The 20,391-nt window shown below is 41.5% G+C and overlaps 1 long non-coding RNA gene across 4 annotated transcripts in view; it reads left to right on the top strand.

Moving 5' to 3' along the window:
- Positions 1–521: 521 nt before the first annotated feature.
- LOC109550953 (uncharacterized) overlaps positions 522–20,391 on the top strand; it is a 275,762-nt gene continuing 255,892 nt past the window's right edge. For 2 of the 4 annotated variants that reach the window (XR_012333284.1, XR_012333283.1), the window contains exon 1: positions 523–901. This is a non-coding gene — a long non-coding RNA (uncharacterized lncRNA). Of the gene's footprint in view, positions 902–20,391 lie in introns of all 4 variants that reach the window. The other 2 variants (XR_012333286.1, XR_004527805.2) reach the window with 2 other exon arrangements.

The following is a 20,391-nucleotide window of genomic DNA, read 5'->3' on the forward strand; positions in this document are numbered from 1 at the left end:
TGTAGCATTTCAGAGAGAGATAACATGTAAGTTATCAGAAAGGATCCATTTGGGGTAGAAATTAGAAAAAAAATTTTTTAGCCAGAAACTAAGGATCCTCATGGTGTGTTCTAATATGTAGATGACCCTTATTCTGATCTGGGTTTGGAAGCTTGATCCGGAAAGGCCTTTAAACTGGCATTTAGGACATGGTGTTCTTTAGGAAAAAAGCGAGTTTTCTTTGCTCCAGGGGAACTGCAGTTTAGGACAGACACAAAGCTGGGAACACAACTAAGGGCAGAAAAAAATTCACCCCCGTGTTCTATTTGTCAAACTGACCTGCAGGTCACAACCTGAAAGTTTATGGATCGGTGAGGCCTTGTCTCTGCATAAGCATGTTTTCTGGACTTTGGCTGGAGCTAAATTCCTGACTTCTGAAAGCGGAGTGGGTGTGGACTTCCAGCAGGAATAGCCAGTGGGAAGGAAGTAATATTCATTAAGAGTGTCTCATGCAAGCCGTGCAGGGCTAAGCATGCTCAGTGTGAATTCTCCTGTAGCCTGTCAAGCTATGTTTGAACCCGTTCCAGAATCCTGGATTTACTTCTTTTTTTTTTTTCCACGAGGAAGAATGCTCGATTAGACTGCATTTTGCCCTGCTTTTCTCTCTCTTTCTTCCCTTTCTTTCTTTCTCTCTTTCTTTCTCTTTCTTTTCCCTCTCATTTCTTCCTGCCAGAAGATTGGAAACAATATCCTTTTCCGATCAGTTCAGTAATACAATGTCCTTCAATGTTCACACGAGCATTTCAGTGGAGAAGAAAAGAAACTTTGCTACCTGGGAACAGAAGACTACTTAGGTCTGTGAATGCTAATAAAGTCCTTAAGGACTTCTGGAGCCAGGAGTTAACTTTTCTCAACTGTTAAGGTAAAATCTACAGCGAATTTAATTGCCTTTTCAACTAAGTGGGTGGACATCAAAAAAATTTTTTTCCACACAAGAAGTATGTTTTTCATATGTTGGAGTGATTTTCCAAACACAGGGAAAATATGTCTTTTGGTTAATTTGCATTTGAAAGAACCTCTTTTTGTATTAGAGGTTCTCTCTCTCTACCACAAATTATGTGTTTTTCAAACAAATATTGTGGTGAGCTGATGTGGCCATAATGGTCTGAATGTGGATGTGTTCTGTGTTATATTAATTCTTGGCGTGGGTCGGTTTGGTGAAAGTTATTGCTTTTGTTGCTGCCAAAGATGAGAGTTTGTTTTTTCATTGCTGTTGTTTTTGGAACTTTTGGTGGGCTTTGAGGCTGCACTGGGAGCCCCTTATAGAGAGGAGAGCCATCGCTTTCTATGTTTAATGTGCATTTTTCTCAATGTTCAACTCTAACTCTGAGAAAAGGGGAAAGGGATACAGATTTTATTTTAGAATCTGTGTAGGAGTGGAGTTTTTTTTTGTGTGTGTTTTTTTTTTTTAATGTAGTTTTGGAGGGAAACAGTATTTAGAAAGGCAGAAACAAGGTTTGTAATGACGGAATTAAATCAAGACCTTCTGGGTGAAACTAAGCAGGGAATGCAAAAATATTGCCTGCTATAGACTCACTGATTTAGTTTAGGTTAATAAGTTTAGCTTTTAATTCAAAAAGTAGATCAGACTTTAAAGTGCTGTCTTTATACTGTCAATGGATAACACAGAAAACTCAGGTTAGAGAGATGTTAGGATCTCAGAAATAGCAAGTTAGCAAAGGCGGCCCCTTTAAAACATCTGAGGACTGAGGTTATGAAACCACATGGCTTCACGTAGGAACAGTGTATCCTGGGCTAAAGCAGTTTAATTTTATTCAAGAATTTTAAGAGTAAAAAGGGGATTTATTTCTTTTCAAAAAAGAACAGCCAGGCGAGGATTATTGATCATTCAGGGATTAAATATTTGCTGGAATACAAAGCATCACATATTATCAATGTGTAAATCAGACTGGCCAGCTATTCAGGGGATGTAAATGAAAATACCATAGCTTCATACGAACTCAAATGTATCAGCACCTCTGCCCTTCATTCTCCATCTTTATGTCCCAGAAAGGAATGATAGAGGTGGGGCAGCATGTGAAATAAGACATAGCTGAGGGGCTGACCTTGCTCTTTTAACTTCTGTCCATCTGTTCTTACTGGGCAGCTGAAGCAGTGAGCAAAGTGGGAGGGAAGGGACCTCAGGGGAGACGAGGACGAAGAGGCCAGACCCCGCCAGGGCTGTGATCTGCTCCCCATACTGTGACTTAGACATGAGTAGAGGAGCTAAGTGGATGCATCTAAATCCACTTCCTTCTGCTCCCCGGGCTTTGATTTAGTACCATTGCTGCGGTTCTGCACCTGCCTCTGTTTCTCATAAGTAAAAGCTTCTCCGATGCCTAGATGGTGGATTATTTGATATAGGTCGATCCCCAAGGAAATAGCCAAAGTAATTCAGTCTTGTTTTGGTTATTCCTTTCTTCCCTAACATGTGGTGTAGATCTTGATGGGTTTAATTGAAACAACAAATCCTCTCTGGGATGGGAGAGCACAGTTCTCCATGAAAGAGTGTGTGTGCGTGCGTGTGTGTGTGTGTGTGTGTGTGCGTGTGCGCGCGCGCGCGCGTGCACTCTGGGCTCTGGGACAGCGCTGCCCTGGGAGGCTTTGTATGGCAGAGGGCATTTTTCTGGAGTCAGGGGCCCTTTCACTGTCTTGACTCTGTCTGTGTTTAGAGAGAGGAGACACGCATTCTGGAGCATTCTGTAACTCTTTTCTCTGACTCCCCTTTTCTATCGCTGCACCCCTCTCCAACCCTGTCCCCCCCCCCTTCATGACCTGTGTCTTAAAGAATAGCACTGAAAGCTTTTGAGGCACAAAGGAAAACCAAAGGGTATGCATAGAGGCAGAGAACAAAGACAGGCCTCTTCATGTTCACATCTGGATAAAATTTAGATTGTGACAAGGGAAAGTGAGTGGGAGGAAAAAAAAAGGCTGACATCACATTTAAAAAAATGCATATAATTGACTACCTAGAGGTTTTCTTGTCTCAAGTGTTCGAAGTGTTTTTGTATCCTGCCCACACCCTAACAACTGGGCTTGGGGAAGGCAAGCATCATATCCTTATTTCACAGTGGAGTCCAGTGGCTTGTCCAGAGCAGTGGCCGAGTTAGAACCAGCACACAGAGCCCTCAAGCTCCAGTCCAAGACTCTACCCACATAAAAATAGGAGTAATCTGGGGTCAGTTTCTGTATCTTGGACTCAGTTTCCCCATTCACTTTGAGGTTTTGGACGATAGTTATTTTGTGCAACAGTTTCTCAGACTGACTCCATTGCTGTGATGGTTTCTTAACTTGGAGAAGTGCTTGAAACCTTTCAGGGAACTTCTACACCTTTCCTTTTATCTTACCTTGAACACTACCCACTAAAATAGATTGGGCCAGTGTTGACATTTTCCTTTGACAAATGATGAAATCGAAAGATTGAATGACTTGCGGCCTGAGGTCAGATAGAGGATGGGAATTCAGGTCGCCCAACTCAGGACTTGAAGTTCTAGACCATCCTGAATCTAGGTGGGAACCTCTGGGCTCCTGAGGAAGGGAGGATATAATAAGAGGAGTTCCATGATTCATGAAGGTGAGAAGAGTGGCAGTGCCAGGGACTTTAAATATGGAAGGAGAAAACTCAGGCTGGAAAAGTGACGTGCGTCAGCCACAGTCACGCTTGGGGTGCTGGGGAGCTGGCTTTGAGTCCTGTCTGTGGGACTCCAGGGTGTGTGCCATCCGGTGTAGTGACAAAGCACACGGACTTTTCTGGGTTGCTTTGTGTCTCTGTTTCCTTGCACGTAGAATGGGGATACGTAGCACAGGGTTGCTGTGAGGGTTAGATGAGATGATGCTCTGTGTAGAGTAAACCCTCCGATGTTTTGAACAGTGCGTGCTCTTATTGTGGTTTGTGTTCTGTGTCTCCCAAGCTAAAGTGTCAGCTCTTCTTACTGGGATTTCCAATCAGCTCTTAGCTCAACTCTCAGCTCCTCAGGACGCTTGTGATGGTGAGTTAATAACCTCATCAGATGAGCGGCACCTCGGGCATATTGATTGAAGACTTGGAAGCTGTGCTGGATGGTCTAAGGAGATAAGTGAGACAAGAGCAGGGGTCACCTTGGTCTCTGTCCAGGGAGAGGCTGGAGGGAGGTCATAGTCTGAGAGAAGTGGTACTGTTGGGTCAGCTCTAGTTAGCTCTGGGGGCCTTCAAGTGCTGCAAGCAGGCTCCTTGCATGGAAGGAATCTGCATGAGGGAAGAATGGTTAGTCTGCGTTATTCCCCGACCATGGGTCTCATAGAAAAAAGAGTGAAGGCACATATACAGGCAAGCCATGGAATTGTCAAGAGTTTGTATTTCCTGGCCCTTCTGAACAGCACCAACTGGGCTGTTGACGTTGATGGAGTATGTGGGCTCTGAAGCTCCTGGGCTTAGTGTGGCATTGTGTTATCAAGGTGCCCTTAGAGAACTCGAGGGCCCAATTCTGACCGAGTCAGTGCTTACCCATTGAGTGTTCTCTGGATAGAGAGGTGTAAGCCCACTGTCACAGGGCTGCAAAACGAGACGGAGGGCAGGGCCATTTCCCTCAGAGCACGCTCAGTCTCGCTGAATAAACGGTGCCTGTAAAGGCGCAGAGCCCTGACGTGTAGACCAACGAAACAGGTGTGGAGAGGCAGAAGCACGAAGCACGCTTCAGGAACAGTGGAGGACGGGTAAAGACTTTAAATGCTGATTTAATACTCAAACGCTTTAGAGTTCAGTGTTCTCCTTCATACGCCTCACAGTATCTTCAGCCACTTGTCCTTGCTGGGAAGGGAAGGTCTCTCTGAGGCGATGGGGGTAGATGGGTGTTGGTTTCTTGAGTATATATTATGTACCCAACCCCAGCTTTTATGCTTTACCAACGTTCTTTAAAGTTCACAATATCCCTGGGAAGTTTCAAGAGGAGGACATCTGGTCTGACGGGAGAAGTACACAGTCGGCACTCTGTATCCACGGGTTTGGCATCCGCTGATTCAGCCAACCATGGACGGCCTGTGGAGGCCAACTGGACTAACCCGTTGTACGTAAAGCTTGAGCGTGCGTGGATTTTGGTATCTGTGGGAAGGTGGGGGTTCCTGGAACCAATACCTTGTGGATACTGAGTGTCAATTGCGAATGGCAAAGAGGATTCATGTGACCCGCCCACTGGGCATACCATGTGTAATAGGGAAGTCTCCACAAAGCATCTGAGGTGGAAAAAGATGGCTGTGATCCAATAGACTTGGCTCTTGAGTAGTATTTCTGCAGGTTTCTTAGATGGGGGATACCCATGTCTTGTGTAATTCTGGATCCATCTACATGTATGGTCCAGAGTTGGGCAAGTCTGGCCCCAGGAAGAGGTGGTGCTTAATGCTCTGTGCACTGCCTGCCTTTGGAGAGGTGTTCCATGTGAACAACAGATTCAAATTATCTTCCTCCCCAACAATTAGATCCTTAAAAGTTTTGCAGCTTCAGAAGTGAAGACCTCAGTACTCATTAGTATCATGTAGTATCATGATAGGTAGTATCATGTAGTTTAAAAACAGTTTGGAGTGAAATGACTGGGATTTGGGTCCTGACCCTGAAATTTTCTAGCTGTGTGACTTTGAGTCAATTATTTCACTTCAGTGTGCCTGAAATTTTCATCTGAAAATTGGAATGTAAGCGAGAATTTCCTCAAGTGGGAAGAGCAAATGTTAACGTGATTTTTAAAAATGTAGCCTGCTATGCAAATACCTGTTATTACTCTTGTCCCCTGGCTGTTATCTCAGAGTTCTAGTGTTTTCACCTTTTCTGTTCTCTCTCACTTACTTAGATGGAAGTTGGCATGATTAATGGAGCTGTGCAAACTGCTTTGGATCAGTGTACTAAAAACTTTTTATTTTTTCGAATGAAGTATAGTTGACATACAATGTTACTTTAATTTCAGGTGTATAACATACATTATGGTATGATCACCATGCTAAGTCTAGTTACCATCTGTCACCATTTAAAGTTATTATAATATTATTGACTATATTCGCTATTCTGTATATTACATCCCCATGAATTATTTGTTTTATAACTGGAACTTTGTGCCTCTTATTCCCTTTCACCTATTTCACCCACACCCCAACCCCTCTCTCCTCTGGAAACCACCAGTTTGTTCTCTGTATCTATGAGTCTGTTTCTGTTTTGTTCATTTTTTGTTTTTTACATTCTACATGTAAGTGAAATCATCTGGTATTTGTCTTTGTCTGACTTATTTCACTTAGTATAATACCCTCTAGATCCATCCATGTTGTCACAGATGGTGAGATTTCATTCTTTTTTATGGCTGAATAGTATTCCGTGTGTGTGTGTGTGTGTGTGTGTGTGTGTCTCACATTTTCTTTATCCATTCATCTGTTGATGGACATTTCAGTCCTTTCTACTGAAATCTCTTTAATTGCTCAAAGTAACTTTACATTTCCTAAATTAGTGAAAGATGGAAGACTTTGAAAGGACAGGAAAACTAGATTGAAAATGTAGCCAGAGCAGAATTAGATTGAGCATGCGAAGTTCCAAGAAGTTGCAATGAGAAATGAACAACAAACTAGGGTACCAAACAAATTGTTGACACACATATATTTCCCCCATACTCTCTGAGAAGATGGGAGAAATGCCACACCCATTAGGATGGCTACTTAAAAAAATTTACAAATGTTAGCAAGGGTGTGGAGAAATTGGAACCCTATGCACTGTCGGTAGAAATGTAAAATGGTGCAGTTGCTATGGAAAACAGTATGGCAGTTTCTCAAAAAGTTAAACGTTAGAATTCACCATAGGATGTAGCAGTTCTGCTTCTGAGTATGTAATCAAAATAAGTGAAAGTGGGGTCTCAAAGAGATATTTTTCCCCCCTGTTCATAGCAGTATTATTCACAGTAGCCAAATGGTGGAAGCAACCCAAGTAACTATCGACAGATGAATGGATAAGCAAAATATAGTATATACATACAGTGGAATATTATTCAGTCTAAAAAAAGATGGAAATTCTGTCACATGCTACAGCATGGATGAACCTTGAGGACGATATGCTAAGTGAAACAAACCAGGCACAGAAAGACAAATATAGGTATACCTCGGCGATACTGTGGATTCGCTTCCAGACCACTGCAATAAAGTGATTATAGCAGTAAAGCAAGTCACAAATTTCTGGTTTCCTAGTGCCTATGAAAGTTATGTTTACACTATACTATAGTATATTAACTGTGAGATAGCATTATGTCTACAATAACAATGTGCATACCTTAATTAAAAAATACTTCATTGCTAAAAAATGCTAACCGTCATCTGAGTCTCCAGTGAGCTGTAATCTTTTTTGCTGGTGGAGGGTCTTGCCTCGCTGTTGACGGCTGCTGACTGATCAGGGTGGTGGTGCTGAAGATGGGGGTGGCTGTGGTAATTTCTTTTTTTTTTTAATTTTAAAAAATTTAAAATTACTTTTTATGGAGTATAGTTGGTTTACAATGTTGTGTTAGTTTCTGCTGTACAGCAAAGTGAAGTAGTTATACATATACGTATCCCATTTTTTGTATTTCCTTCCCATTTAGGTCACCACAGAGCATTGATAGAGTTCCCTGTGCTATACAGTAGGTTCTCATTAGTTATCTGTTTTATACACAGTAGTGTATATATGTCAATCCCAATCTCCCAATTCATCCCACCCCCTTGGTATCCATAAGTTTGTTCTCTACATCTGTGTCTCAGTTTCTGCTTTGCAAATAAGTTCATCTGTAGCATTTTTCTAGATTCCACATATGAGCGATATTATATGATATTTGTTTTTCTCTTTCTGACTTAACTTCACTCTGTATGACAGTCTCTAGGTCCATCCATGTCTCTGCAAGTGGCACAATTTCATTCCTTCTTATGGCTGAGTAATATTCTGTTGTATATATGTACCACATCTTCTTTATCCATTCCTCTGTTGGTGGACATTTAGGTTGCTTCCATGTCTTGGCTACTATAAACAGTGCTGCAGTGAACACTGGCGTGCATGTATCTTTTTGAATTATGGTTTTCTCTGGGTATATGCCCAGGAGTGGGATTGCTGGGTCATATGGTAGTTCTATTTTTAGTTTTTTAAGGAATCTCCATACTGTTTTCCATACTGGATGTACCAATTTATATTCCCACCAACAGTGTAGGAGGGTTCCCTTTTCTCCACACCATCTGCAGCATTTATTGTTTGTAGATTTTTCGATGATGACCAATCTGACCGGTGTGAGATGTGAGGTGATACCTCATTGTGGTTTTGATTTGCACTTCTCTAATATTAGTGATGTTGAGCATCTTTTCATGTGTTTGTTTGCCACCTGTATGTCTTTGGAGAAATGTCTATTTAGGTCTTCTGCCCATTTTTTGATTGGGTTGTTTGTTCCTTTTTGATACTGAGCTGCATGAGCTGTTTGTATATTTTGGAGTTTAATCCTTCGTCAGTTGCTTCATTTGCAACTATTTTCTCCTATTCTCAGGTTGTCTTTTCATCTTGTTTATGGTTTGGCTGTGGCAATTTCTTAAAATTAAGACAAAATGAAGTTTGCCGCACTGACTGACTCTTCCTTTCATGAACACTGCATGTAGCACGCAATGCTGTTTGATAGCATTTTACCCACAGTAGAACTACTTTCAGAATTGGAGTCAGTCCTCTCAAACGCTGCTGCTGCTTTATCAACTAAGTTTATGTAATATTCTAAATACTTTGTTGTCATTTCAGCAGTCTTGACAACATCTTTACCAGGAGTAGGTTCCATCTTAAGAAACCACTTTTTTCTTTCTTTTGCTTGCTCATCCATAGGAAGCAGCTCCTCATTCCTGAAAATCATATTATGATATTGTAGTGATTGTCACGTCTTCAGGCACCACTTCTAATTCTAGTTCTCCTGCTATTTCTAACACATCTGCAGCTACTTCCTTCACTGAAGTTTTGAGCCCCTCAAAGTCATCCAGGAGGGTTGGAATCAACTTCTTCTAAACTCCTGTTAGTGTTGATATTTTGATCTCTTCCCATGAATCACAGATGATCTTCATGGCATTTTTTCATTTCCAGAAGGTTTTCCATTTACTTTGCCTAGATCCATCAAAGGAGTCACTGTCTATGGCAGCTATAGCCTTATGAAATGTGTTTCTTAATATAATAAGACTCAAAAGTCAAAGTGACTCCTTGTTCCATGGTCTGCAGAATGGATATCATATGAACAGGCATGAAAACAATATCAATCTCACTGTACAACTCCATCAGAGCTCTTGGGTGAACAGGTGCATTGTCAACGGGCAGTAATATTTTGTAAGGAATCTTTCTTTCTGAGCAGTAGGTCTCAACACTGGGCTTAAAATGTTCAGTAAATGACAATATACACACATGTGGTGTCATCCAGGCTTTGTTGTTCTATTTAGAGAGCACAGGCAGAGCAGAATTGGCATAATTCTTAAGGGCCCTAGGATTTTCAGAATAGTAAATGAGCATTGGCTTCAACTTTAAGTCGCCAACTACATTAGCCCCTAACGAGAGAGTCAGACTGTCCTTTGAAGCTTTGAAGCCAGGCATTGACTTCTCCTCTGTAGCTATGAAAGTCATAAATGGCATCTTCTTCCAATCAAAAGCTCTTTTGTCTACATTGAAACTCTGTTGTTTAGTGTAGCCACCTTCATTAATTATCTTAGCTAGATCTTCTGGCTAACTTGCTCCACCTTCTACGTCAGCACTTGCTGCTTCCTCTTGTGCTTTTATATTATGAAGATGGCTTCTTTCCTTAAACCTCATGAACCAACCTTTGCTAGCTTCAAACTTTTCTTCTTCAGCTTCCTTGCCTCTCTTAGCCTTCATAGAGTTGAAGAGTTAGGGCCTTGCTCTGGATGGAGCTTTGTCTTAAAGGAATGTTGTGGCTGGTTTGGTCTTCTATCCAAACCACTAAAATTTTCCCCAAATCAGCCATAAGGATGTTTCACTTTCTTATCATTTGTGTGTATGCTGGAGTAGCACTTTTAATTTCCTTCAAGGATGTTTACTTTGCATTTGCAACATGGCTAACTGGATGTAAGCAGCTTAGCTTTTGACATGCCTTCATCAGTAAACTTAAATCAGTTCTAGCTTTTGATTTAAAGTGAGAGACATAGAGGAATGGATAAAGAAGATGTGGTACATATATACAGTGGAATATTAGCCATAAAAAGGAATGAAATTGGGTCATTTGTAGAGACATGGATGGACCTAGAGAGTGTCATACAGAATGAAGTAAGTCAGAAAGAGTAAATCAAATATCGGATATTAACGCATATATGTGGAGTCTAGAAAAATGGTATACATGATCTTATTTGCAAAGTAGAAATAGAGACACAGACGTAGAGAACAAATGTATGGATACCAAGGGGGAAAGGAGGGGTGGTGAGATGAATTGGAGATTGGGATTGACATGTATACACTATCGATACTACGTGTAAAATAGACAACTAATGGGAACGTACTGTATAGCACAGGGAACTCTACCTAATGCACTGTGGTAACCTAAATGGGAGGGAAGTCCAAAAGGGAGGGGCTATCTGTGTGTGTATGGCTGATTCGTTTGGTTGTACAGTGGCGGCTAAAGCAACAACACTGTAAAGCGACTATACTCCAATAAAAATTAATTAAAAAAAAATAAATAGAGACATGCAACTCTTTTACTTGAACACTTAGAGGCCATTGTAGGGTTATTAATTAGCCTAATTTCAATACTGCTGTGTCTCAGGGAATAGGGAGGCTCAAGGAGAGGGAGTGAGATTGGGAAACGGCTGGTCAGTGAAGCAGAATGGGTAGGAGGTTTATCGATTAAGTTTGCCATCTTATTTGGGTGCAGTTTGTGGCACCCCAAAACAGTTATAATAGTAACCTCAAAGATCCCTGATCTCAGATCACAGTAACCAGTGTAATAATAATGAACAAGTGAAATACTGTCAGAATTATCAAAACGTGACACAGAGGCCCTAAGTGAACAAATGCTGTTGGAAGAATGGTGCCAACAGACTTGCTTGAAGCAGGGTTGGTGTAAACCCTCAGTGTGTAAATAACACCATATATCTGTGAGGCGCAGTTAAGTTGAAGCACAATAAAACTAAGAAAATGCAGTATGTCTCTGTTACATGACTCCACTTTCCACTTCCATGAGGTACCTACAGAAGTCAAATTCATAGAGACGGAGTAAAATGGGGGTTGCTGGGAGAGGGGAGAATGGGCAGTTACTCTTTAATGGGTACAGAGTTTCAGTTGGGGAAGATGGAATATTCTGGAGTTGAAGGGTGGTGATGGTTGCACAGTAATGTGAATGTGCTTAATGCGACTAAACTGTATATTAAAAAACAGTAAAGATCGTAACATTTTTATTACGTATATTTTAGCACAGTTACAAATGAAAAAGAATTGAGAATATAAAAAAGTCAGTATGTCTGATAGTTATGAGGGCTTAGACACTGGAAGTATTTGTTTCGTTACTGAAATTGAGCTGTGTATGAGGAAGAAGATTAGGCTCAAACTGAGCGGCAAAAGAGAATAATGTCATTCAATAAATGCAGTTTGTGGGAGTGAAAAAATAAGGGAGAGAATGCAGGAGAAAAATAGGCTCTTGGGACAGAGCAGAGGAAATTCCAGAATTTCTCTCCATGATGTGCTTAGGGGTAGGGTTTTGTTTTGACGCTGTGCTCACATAACAAGCATGTCACTTTAATTTAAACTGTTTATTTGGGGTGGCCTTTAGTAGCTGACATGGGGAGGTACCAGAAGCCTTCTTGAGCCTCCTATTTTGGTAGGCCCTGAATTTGCTCTCAGATTAAATTTTTATCAGGCCTCACGTTTGTGAGCCATCCGTGGTGAGAAAATTTACAGAACTCAAGAGAAATGAAAAAGCTACTCAATGATGAGGCTCAGGGAGGGAGGAAAAGTAACTAGCATCTGTTACATGCCTATTTTGTACCAGCTCTTTATGTGTATTATCCATTTAATCCTGTCAGTTGCCTCTCAGGTAAATTTCATGTTGGCATTTGGTAAAGGTGACTTTCCTAAGATCCTTTTGCTACAGAGGGGTGAAGCCAGGACTGGAACCCAGGTCTGTGGGAACCTAAAGCTTATTGTGTTCCATCACACTTTCGGCTTTAGGAATTACATTTCCTTAGTTAATGATCTAGGTGATCCCTCCCTGGCTTTGCTGTTAGCAGCCGGAGAGGAGAAGATTTCCTGGAACAGATACACGTCTCACACACTCAGCTTAGAGCCGTCTGGGGGGGGCCCAGCATTAGCATTCACAATCTGAACATCATTTTTTTTTGCTGTACGCGGGCCTCTCACGGTCGCGGCCTCTCCCGTTGCAGAGCACAGGCTCCGGACGCGCAGGCTCAGCGGCCATGGCTCACGGGCCCAGCCGCTCCGCAGCATGCGGGATCCTCCCGGACCGGGGCACGAACCCGCGTCCCCTGCATCGGCAGGTGGACTCTCAACCACCGCGCCACCAGGGAAGCCCTGAACATCATTTTTAATTTTCACAAATACCCGCGGAGCAACATTTAGCCTTCCTGAGGCAAAAAGCTGCAGACGCACAGGTGTCTGGGAAGGGTCTTTTCTGCAGTGCCATCTCGGGTTCAGGTGTTGGGATGAATGAACCTGAGCGCACTGGCCCCTCCCTGGAAGGCTGTTCTCAGGCTCCTTTGTTTGGTTTGTGTATAGCCATCAATGCACCATTCCTTCTGCTTCAGCTGTTTGAGAATCCCATCTTCTCTATTGATTTCCCACAGAACGTTTACTGCTCTCCAAGGTGTGACCTGTACCTCTAGCTAATTTATTTCTGTCATGGCTGTAGGATTTAGGAATGAAGGGGGAGGGGAGAGAGGGAGGGTGGCGAGAGAGTGATGTGTCCAAGATGTGGGAAATAAATTCAGCCCTGGAACCCCCGACAGGCAGGCCTGCAGCTTGGGAGGGCAGTTCTGTGCCCGCAGCAGCAAGGAGACTTTGCTTGAAAAACTGCTCAGTAAGATGGAGGCTGCAGCCACCGGGTTTCAGGAGGCCAGGAATGATAGCAGGGCCCCATGGGGATGGAAAAGCAAGGGAAGAATGTGTTTGGAAATAACACCTTGGCTGTTCAGGAGCCAGTCACCATATTGAGCGGGATGTGGTAGGTTTTTTTTTTCTCTTTTAATGAACTGATGGAAAACTCTTTTAGGGGCAGGGGGGCACCTCATGAAGTCCTATTCTCTTCTTCCTTATGGGATTTTCAACATCAGGACATTCCTGTATCAGTCCTGGAACTGTGATTACAATGACTGACGTGTGAGATATCAAATCGAACCACGTTAACATAAACCTTCCTTTCCCTCCGTGCCTAGAACATACTGAGTTACCCTTTCCATGGTATGATTATACTAGATAACTATTTGAATGCCCACTTCATTTTTTTTTTTGTCCTGTGGAAACAGCTTATATCTTCTTAGAAAATCTGGTTATCAACTTACACAAGGAAGGATGTCGGTTATTTGTTATTTTCACCTGGACGGTGACTCACATTTGTTAAGCAAGTAGGTACGTTATATGTGAAGGGCATTTTTAAAGTTTTCAAATTTTTTTCATATACTTTATTTCATTTCCATAACAATGCTAAAAAGTAGGGGTTATTTATTTATTTATTTTTGCGGGACGCGGGCCTCTCACTGTCACGGCCGCTCCCATTGCGGAGCACAGGCTCTGGACGCGCAGGCTCAGCAGCCATGGCTCACGGGCCCAGCCGCTCCGCCACATGTGGGATCTTCCCGGACCGGGGCACGAACCCGTGTCCCCTGCATCGGCAGGCGGACCCCCAACCACTGCGCCACCAGGGAAGCCCAAAAAGTAGGGGTTATTATTTTCAGTGCATAGTTAAAGAAATGCTGGCTTCTTAGCTAAGGTGATAGGGCTAATAAATAGCAAATACAGGATTCAAGTCTAGGGTTTCTGGTTCCAGATTCAGATTGCGGTATACGACACCCCAGGAGAGCAGGGTTTACTATATTCTACCAACATCACCCCCTGAGTAGCAGAAGCTGGAGAGTGAGAGGCCACCTGTTAGACACTGATGGAATGAATTTGAATTGAACCAAACATGCAGCCTTCTAAGCTTCTACTTGTATGATTTATGCCTCAGGTCAGTCTGTCTGAGGTGTGAAAGAGCCTTAAGAAGAAGGGTAAAACATTTACTAGTGACTGTTTTCTCCCTCCTTCCCATATACCAGCCTCCAACCCCACCCCAACTGACATACAGATTCTTTGTCACTCTTTATAGGGAATAAAATAAGTCATCACCCCTCCATGTATTACCATCCATTGTAATGTACCCCGGGCTGGGCGTTAGAATAGCAGTTATTTGTGAGGCTGGCTCATGGAGTTCATGCCTGTAAATCCCAGGCACTCTGAGACCCTCTCCCTTTTTCCCAGCGTGATGTACAAAGGGGCTTCTGGGAGTTAGTAGGAGAGCAAGATGGTGGGGATGGTGGGATGGTGGGTCTTTCACACTTTGGACCGAGTGTACCTGGAACCGTCTAACTGTGGGGCAGAGGAACCCACTTCATCTTGGAGACGGTGGCCAAATAAACCAACTCCGTGCTACCTCAGAGGCTGACAGAGCTTCAAGAGTCTCCATAAAGAAGCCCCCGACTTGAGCTATTCCATTTTTATAAACATAGCACGATAGTGTTATGGAAAAGATTTCTATCCTCAGTAAGTGCCTGTCATAAAAGAAGAAGGGCTCTTCTTGTAGATAAATAAAAATGTCCAGTGTGTAGAAATGAAACATAACTGTGAATATCCCTGGAATAACTGAAATTATTTTGGTTTGAAAAGATCTGGACTCTGAAAAGAAACTTGTATGCTTTCTTTGTAGTCAGCAAACTACATTCCCATCATCTCTGAGGTAACCTTCACCTCAGGACTTAGGATTTGGGGAAGGGATGAGTAAGGTACAAAAGAAGAAATGCTCAGAAAAAAAGTCGTATTTGCTTCCGCATCAACAGTGTGTGATGTGTTTTGCTCCTTCTCCTGCCTAGAGCAATTTTTATTTCTCCACTCCTTTGCTTTTTGCAGACTGATGTAGGATACTGGTACCTTCCTTGAGGTTAACCTGAGGTGACATGGTGTTGCAGACAGAACTCAGGACTTGTAGATTTAAAAAGCCTGATTTTTTTGAGTCCTGTTTCCACAGATTAAATTGTGTGCTGTGTGGCTACAGGGTTTAACTGTCATGATCAATTTCTGCATCAGTAAAATGGGTATATTAATATCTATCCTAACTCACAGGGTCGTTATGAGGGCCTCAAGCAACAATGGGTGGTAGAGTGTTTCATAAACTCGAAAGCATGGCACAGGAAAGAATTTATCCTCTATTTTGAGTTCTTAAAGTGTATGTGCAATCGGTATTATCTCCACTATCCATGTGATCATAATGGCATCATGGCATCCAGAATGTCATTATTTAACAGTAGAATTTATTTGGGACTATGATTTGGAATCAGCCTACAGCTCACCACCAAATATCAAATGCACACCTTCTCCATTCTCTGCTCCACCTCTCCCCACACTTTCTAACTATCCTGCCACTTTGCTTTGGGAGTTTATTCAACCCTCATATCTGCCCCTGTTCCTCTTTGGAGGTTCACCTGGGAACCTCTTTAAGCCTCCTCATCACTAGGAGTCCATCTCACTGCTGCTGGAATTTGCACACTTACTAGGGCACGGTGGGCTGGGCTGGGCTGGACAGGGTGTAGAGAGAAGAACCAGTGTGGGGAGGGTGTACTGAGTTTCAGACATCTCCCTTCTCAATTTGGAATGGGTTTTCTAATAAAAATAACAGGACACATGAATTTTAAATCTGATGATGCAGTAATAATGGAGTTCTACCACGTGGTGGATTAGCTTCTTGGTGGGCTGATATGAGAATCTAAAAACCATTTATACAATTTTTTATTTGGGAAAATGTGAATTATAAGGACTGCCTTACAAACGTATATTTAGAGCTAAACCTAGTTGTGACTTGAGGCTTTTCTTGTCCTGAATGTGAGATCCTTTCTTCCAAATTTAATTTGTATAAATACTTTATACTCAGTGTAGTGAGTAGTGACTGGGTTAGTGGGTGCAGCTGGATGAACACTGATGCTGGGAGGGATGGAAAGGGGAGGGGTCCTACCCTGGCTTTGCCGTTTGCCAGCTGTGGCACTGGACAGCTACTTAAGCTCTTTACTTCTCAATTTCCTCACCTACAAAATAAAGAAAAATGGTACAGATGAACCTGTTTGCAAGGCAGAAATAGAGACACAGACGTAGAGAACAAATGTATGGACACCAAGGGGGGAAGGGAGGGTGGTGGGATGAATTGGGAGATTGGGATTGACATATATACAGTAATATGTATAAAATAGGTAACTAATGAGAACCTGCTGTATACCACAGGGAACTCTACTCAATGCTCGGTGACCTAAATGGGAAGGAAATCCAAAAAAGGGGATATATGTATACGTATAGCTGATTCACTTTGCTGTACAGCAGAAACTAACACAACATGGTAAAGCAACTATACCCCAATTAAAAAATAAAACCAAAGATGTTGATAATAGTACTCAATTCTCAGGGTTGTTGTTAGAAATACATCATAGACAATAACAGCTTATATGAAGAGAGTTGTTATACTGACTTAGCGCATTATTCAAACAATTCTCCGTTTTGTTGAACAGGTGATGACTGGCCTCTGAGTGAGGACTTTTTTTTTTTTAATATAAATTTATTTATTTATTTATGGCCGTGCTGGGTCTTTGTTGCTGTGCCTGGGCTTTCTCTACTTGTGGTGAGCGAGAGCTACTCTTCATTGAGGTGCACAGGCTTCTCATTGCGGTGGCTTCTCTTGTTGCAGAGCATGGACTCTAGGCACGAGGGCTTCAGTAGTTGTGGCACTTGGGGTCAGTAGTTGTGGCTCTTGGGCTGTAGAGCACAGGCTCAGTAGTTGTGGTGCATGGGCTTAGTTGCTCCACGGCATGTGGGATCTTCCTGGACCAGGGCTCGAACCCGTGTCCCCTGCATTGGCAGGCGGATTCTTAACCACTGCGCCACCAGGGAGGTCCTTGAGTCAGGACTCTTAAGATTGTGTTCATTGATGTTAGGGAGATCAAAAATTACCATGAATTTTTTTAGGTACACATAAGGAATTGACTAAATTGTGGTGTGTACATACAATGGAATATTATTCAACCATAAAAAGAAACGTGATAGTGATACATGCTACAGTGTGGATAAACCTTGAAAATATTGTGCTAAGTGGAAGAAGTCAGTCTCAGAAGCTTACTTACTGTATGGTCCCATATATATGAAATATCCAAAATAGGTAAATCTACAGAAACAGAACAGATTTGTGGTTGCCGTGAGCTTAGGGGAGGGAGAAAATGGAGGGGGGTAACGTAATAGATATGGGGTTTTCTTTTGGGATAACAATGTTTTAGAACTAGATAGAGGTGATAGTTGCACATCATTGTGAATGTACTAAATATCACTGAATTGTTCACTTTAAAATGGTTAATTTTATGTTACGTGCAGTTTTAAAAAATGCTATGGAAGAATAAAACCACCTAAATAAGATGACTGTGTAGAAAGCCTTCCTGACTTCTTATATAGTCTTGGTCTATATAAAGAGTTTGTGAGTTTGTCACATGGAGGCTAAACAATAAACTACTTAATAATGAAGTAATCACTGAAGAAATCAAAGGGGAAATCAAAAAATACCTAGAAACAAATGACAATGGAGACACGACGACCCAAAACCTATGGGATGCAGCAAAAGCAGTTCTAAGAGGGAAGTTTATAGCAATACAATCCTACCTTAAGAAACAGGAAACATCTTGAATAAACAACCTAACCTTGCACCTAAAGCAATTAGAGAAAGAAGAACAAAAAAACCCCCAAAGTTAGCAGAAGGAAAGAAATCATAAAGATCAGATCAGAAATAAATGAATAAGAAATGAAGCAAAAGATAGCAAAGATCAATAAAACTAAAAGCTGGTTCTTTGCGAAGATAAACAAAATTAATAAACCATTAGCCAGACTCATCAAGAAAAAAAGGGAGAAGACTCAAATCAATAGAATTAAAAATGAAAAGGAGAAGTAACAACTGACACTGCAGAAATACAAAAGATCATGAGAGATTACTACAAGCAACTATATGCCAGTAAAATGGACAACCTGGAAGAAATGGACAAATTCTTAGAAAGGCACAACCTGCCAAGACTGAATCAGGAAGAAATAGAAAATATGAACAGACCAATCACAAGCACTGAAATTGAAATTGTGATTAAAAATCTTCCAACAAACAAAAGCCCAGGACCAGATGGCTTCACAGGCGAATTCTATCAAACATTTAGAGAAGAGCTAACACCCATCCTTCTCAAACTCTTCCAAAGTATAGCAGAGGGACGAACACTCCCAAACTCATTCTACGAGGCCACCATCAACCTGATACCAAAACCGGACAAGGATGTCACAAAGAAAGAAAACTACAGGCCAATATCACTGTTGAATATAGACGCAAAAATCCTCAACAAAATACTAGCAAACAGGATCCAACAGCACATCGAAAGGATCATACACCATGATCAAGTGGGGTTTATCCCAGGAATGCAAGGATTCTTCAATATATGCAAATCAATCAATGTGATACACCATATTAACAAATTGAAGGAGAAAAACCATATGATCATCTCAATAGATGCAGAGAAAGCTTTTGACAAAATTCAACACCCATTTATGATAAAAACCCTCCAGAAAGTAGGCATAGAGGGAACTTACCTCAACATAATAAAGGCCATATATGACAAACCCACAGCCAACATCGTCCTCCATGGTGAAAAACTGAAAGCATTTCCACTAAGATCAGGAACAAGACAAGGTTGCCCACACTCACCACTCTTATTTAACATAGTTTTGGAAGTTTTAGCCACAGCAATCAGAGAAGAAAAGGAAATAAAAGGAATCCAAATCGGAAAAGAAGAAGTAAAGCTGTCACTGTTTGCAGATGACATGATACTATACGTAGAGACTCCTAAAGATGCTACCAGAAAATTACTAGAGCTAATCAATGAATTTGATAAAGTAGCAGGATACAAAATTAATGCACAGAAATCTCTTGCATTCGTATACACTAATGATGAAAAATCTGAAAGTGAAATTAAGAAAATACTCCCACTTACCATTGCAACAAAAAGAATAAAATATCTAGGAATAAACCTACCTAAGGAGACAAAAGGCCTGTATGCAGAAAATTATAAGACACTGATGAAAGAAATTAAAGATGATACAAATAGATGGAGAGATATACCATGTTCTTGGATTGGAAGAATCAACATTGTGAAAATGACTCTACTACCCAAAGCAATCTACAGATTCAATGCAATCCCTATCAAACTACCACTGGCATTTTTCACAGAACTAGAACAAAAAATTTCACAATTTGTATGGAAACACAAAAGACCCCTAATAGCCAAAGCAATCTTGAGAACGAAAAACGGAGCTGGAGGAATTATGCTACCTGACTTCAGACTATACTACAAAGCCACAGTAATCAAGACAGCATGGTGCTGGCACTAAAACAGAAATATAGATCAATGGAACAGGATAGAAAGCCCAGAGATAAACCCACGCACATATGGTCACCTTATCTTTGATAAAGGAGGCAGGAATGTACAGTGGAGAAAGGACAGCCTTTTCAATAAGTGGTGCTGGGAAAACTGGACAGGTACATGTAAAAGTATGAGATTAGATCACTCCCTGACACCATACACAAAAATAAGCTCAAAATGGATTAAAGACCTAAATGTAAGGCCAGAAACTATCAAACTCTTAGAGGAAAACATAGGCAGAACACTCTATGACATAAATCACAGCAAGATCCTTTTTGACCCACCTCCTCGAGAAATGGAAATAAAAATAAACAAATGGGACCTAATGAAACTTCAAAGCTTTTGCACAGCAAAGGAAACCATAAACAAGACCAAAAGACAACCCTCAGAATGGGAGAAAATATTTGCAAATGAAGCAACTGACAAAGGATTAATCTCCAAAATTTACAAGCAGCTCATGCAGCTCAGTAACAAAAAAACAAACAACCCAATCCAAAAATGGGCAGAAGACCTAAATAGACATTTCTCCAAAGAAGATATACAGACTGCCAACAAACACGTGAAAGAATGCTCAACATCATTAATCATTAGAGAAATGCAAATCAAAACTACAATGAGATATCATCTCACACCCGTCAGAATGGCCATCATCAAAAAATCTAGAAACAATAAATGCTGGAGAGG

Source organism: Tursiops truncatus, chromosome 8 (genome assembly GCF_011762595.2).
Source record: "Tursiops truncatus isolate mTurTru1 chromosome 8, mTurTru1.mat.Y, whole genome shotgun sequence".
Taxonomy (NCBI): domain Eukaryota; kingdom Metazoa; phylum Chordata; class Mammalia; order Artiodactyla; family Delphinidae; genus Tursiops; species Tursiops truncatus.